This window comes from Haliotis rubra, unplaced genomic scaffold (genome assembly GCF_003918875.1).
Source record: "Haliotis rubra isolate DU_JTF1 unplaced genomic scaffold, ASM391887v1 Scf96, whole genome shotgun sequence".
Lineage (NCBI taxonomy): Eukaryota > Metazoa > Mollusca > Gastropoda > Lepetellida > Haliotidae > Haliotis > Haliotis rubra.
In genome coordinates this window covers 621,156-624,740 of record NW_025767701.1, presented here as the reverse complement: position 1 = coordinate 624,740, position 3,585 = coordinate 621,156, and the positions used below count along the sequence as shown (strand labels likewise).

At 38.7% G+C, this 3,585-nt stretch overlaps 1 long non-coding RNA gene across 1 annotated transcript; it reads right to left on the bottom strand.

Moving 5' to 3' along the window:
• On the bottom strand, positions 1–1,718 carry LOC124265078. Its single transcript, XR_006895339.1, has 3 exons — positions 1,681–1,718; positions 1,047–1,050; positions 1–61 (listed from the first exon to the last, which is right to left on the bottom strand). It is a non-coding gene; the product is annotated as an uncharacterized LOC124265078 (long non-coding RNA).
• Positions 1,719–3,585: the final 1,867 nt, after the last annotated feature.

Genomic DNA, 3,585 nt, shown 5'->3' with positions numbered 1-3,585 from the left:
TAATTTCTCAATGTAAAATACTCAGTTCTCTGCTACCAATAGGCTCTAAACCAACTTAACCCTATAAAATGGAATGTTCGCCAAGCACTGATAGTCACAATGGCTAACCTGCAGACGTCATTCTGTCTCAGAGAGGAGGAAAACAGGTACTACATGATGGCCACAAGTACCGACTGAGTGTTGTGAGACAAGTAGCCACACACTGAAGTGCGTCAAAGATCAATGTAAAGGTAAACGCAGTACCATTGGCGACCACATATCTTCCGTTCCTGGACTGAGACTTGCTCCTGGAAGAAGATAACCCTTCAGTTCCTCGAAGCGGTGGCTACCTTACCAACTTTAAGTGAGAGTGGACATCTCCAAAAGTCAACTCTCTCAATACTGATGGGATATGATATGATATATGATAAATAAATGATCATTTCATCGTGATCAGAAAATGATATGATGTGATCATATGATGTAAAATATATATGAAATAAATAGGGCTGTGCAATATTACCGATAAACCGGTATATACCGGTACAGTATCTCGCGATACGATTATCGCGACATGGTTAAGATTCTGCAATGTATTGGGTCTTCCAAAGTTAGCTCCCTTTGAATTATCTGCCCTTGATTTCCATGACACAAAATGTGCTCTAAAAGTGCAGCTTTTGTTTCCATTGGTTTCATTTTACAGGTGGAAGTGACATTATAAGTGGCTCCAAAAGTGCCATATATTCTACCAAATGCTTAACGTTGTGTGGGTTTGAATGGTTTCATTCTGAGGAATTAAGTTGCCTCAAATGGACCAATTGTTTATTTGGACATATTAGTAGAGCCTCTGGCTCTGAATGACCATTTCACAATTCACACTACTTTGTAATTTATGATTGTTTCATAATGGCACATATGATATCAATTTATCATAAAGGTCTAAGTCTTATAAATTTTGAAGGATTGTATAATGGCATTCTTGTCAAGGATCTTAGTTACTGGATTTTAATGTCAAGTAGTTAAACCAAATCATGTTTTTGTTTCATTTTGCAATAGTTCATGTTAACACATCTTTATATTGGAGTTGAATCTGAATGAATCACTGACACACAATAATTACATACTGCATTGAAGTGCATTCTGTTGAAGCAAAGAACACTGACCATGAAAATCATGTTATACTATTACCTTTATCATTATGTTCGCAAACCTTTGTTGCAATACTTCGATTAAAAATTCCACATTATATCATTTTATTTGTCTGTAAACCACTGGCACACAACCATACAGAATGGCGACAGGGAGCTGAAAGTATGGTGTAACAGCAAGTAAGATGATGTCGACCACAGAGAGCTATTATGAATTTATTATGTACACACTTGGGCAGAAAGCTTCCTGTCAATATATCACAATATGTATTGCAATATCTCTTAAATTATTGCAATATATCGCAATATGAATATCAGGGCAATATCCAGCCCTATAAATAAATAAACTCTTTAAAACATTGTCTCTTTGTCCTTCAACTACTTCAACTAGAAGAGTCCACTTTTAGATCATAGGGGAGACACTAGTTTATCATTGCGTAATCAACAGTCAACAGACCATGAAATGTTGTTTTAAGACTGTAGGCGATTTGAGTGAGTGAGTATGGTTTTACGCCGCTATTAGCAATATTCCAGCAATATCACGGCGGGGGACACCAGAAATGGGCTTCACACATTGTACCAATGTGGGGAATCGAACCCGGATCTACGGTGTGACGAGCGAACGCTTTAACCACTAGGCTACCCCACCGCCCCAGGCAAACAGAGAACAACCCCGTATAAGCATGGCACTGTGTGGAGTTTAGAGCCATATGTACATGTAAATCGTACATGGTTCTTATATCACGAGCGACGGCCTACGCAACTGGAAATATTACATATTAATATTGCAAGGTGAGGTAGTTGACGAAGCTCATAAATATTTAAACGTGATCTGTGTGTTGCCTGACATTGATTCGTTCTTCCTTATGTGAGTGCAACAGTAAGGCAAGACGTACAGACATACCGGCATGAAGCTGAAGACCTTTGCTGGAACCCTGAGTCATGTTGTGAGGTACAGTTGATGTAAATGTATAGAGGATATTATATGAGTGCCAATGTTATACTATGTTTACGACACGAGTGCCTTAATTGTTGGTATTTCCCGAGCGAGAGCATATTTTCATTTGTAACTACTTGCTGGTAGAACAGCCAGGTAATCAACAAGCGTGTGTGGTGAAATTTCAATTTCACACATGCAACTCGGACAACTGTTCTACCAGCAATTGGTCCCCTCTCGTAAGAAATAGCGATAAGTGACAACAAAATAATGATCGTTGTTTCATTTTTTATTCGAAGGCCAAAATTATGAGAAAAATCATTACAGTTGGTCTGTCCATTTGATGTGACAATGCAAAATTTAATTTTGTTGCAATGATTACATTATAAGGGTAATGCTATTTCTGACTGCATTATCACTTGCAGAAGCCCGAGGTCTTCCATTAACTGCCCGACGAAGGAGGGCAGTTGAAAAAGACCGAGGGCTTCTGCAAATGATAATTCCCTCAAAAATAGCATTACCGTTATTATTGCTAAAATACATGGAATTTGTGTTGATAGGAAAAAGGAAACAATGAAGGAATGGGGAACATTCCTCAGTTATCTCCCTTTACTGCTTCGCCAATAGATGGCGCCAATCACTACGGTCCTAAGTGTACTTCCGGCATAATGATGGCGTTCAAAGTTTGTTGCACGGTCGATTTCAAATGCGCAGCAATATAACGATGCCTGACTCGTGCTGCCGTGCCTCGAGATGCTACAATAGAGGTTCGACGTGTCCGAGAGGTCAAAACTTGCTGAAATGGTGGTTGACTATCATTTGAAGTAGCGACGAATGAACCAAAAGCATGACGAGGTAGCCGTCAGCTCTCGCTGGTCTCACTCTCAGTGTTGTGTGCCATTTCCACTTTTGACAGAGCCACAAGCGTATATGAATTGGGTTTATGTGCTTGTGCATAACGTTATACGCTCAACATTAAAAATGACTCGCAATAAATGTCAAAAACGTATTTTCTTCTAAGACGTCAAGCGACGACAGAGAGGTCATACACGTATGATGATAAGGGGGTCACTAGGTCAATGTAACTCAGATCACGTGGTGAGAATTTGTTGTGGATACGGACGCTATATTTTCGTTATTTTATATTCATGGTGAACCACACTATTCCAATTCAAAGTTCCCCAATGTGAACGGATGCGCTTTGGTAGTTTCACAATTTATAAGAAAAGATGACAACGTATTACATGTGAAAGCACGTAATAGCGATTTGAATGGCCCTATCCGATATATAAGTTAGTTCTTAGATTCCCATATTCTCCTGTTTGTGTAGATGTAATTTGACTAATTTTGCATCGTTATTACCAGAGTACTAGCCATATCTTAACGTAAGCCATATCTTAAAATGTAACGAAATTGCTGAAAATAATACAACATTTTAGTTGACGTCATCGCTTTTTTATGCATTTTGCGACGTCGGAAAAAGACGATATTGGTATGCTGATTAGTATATATCTCACTTAA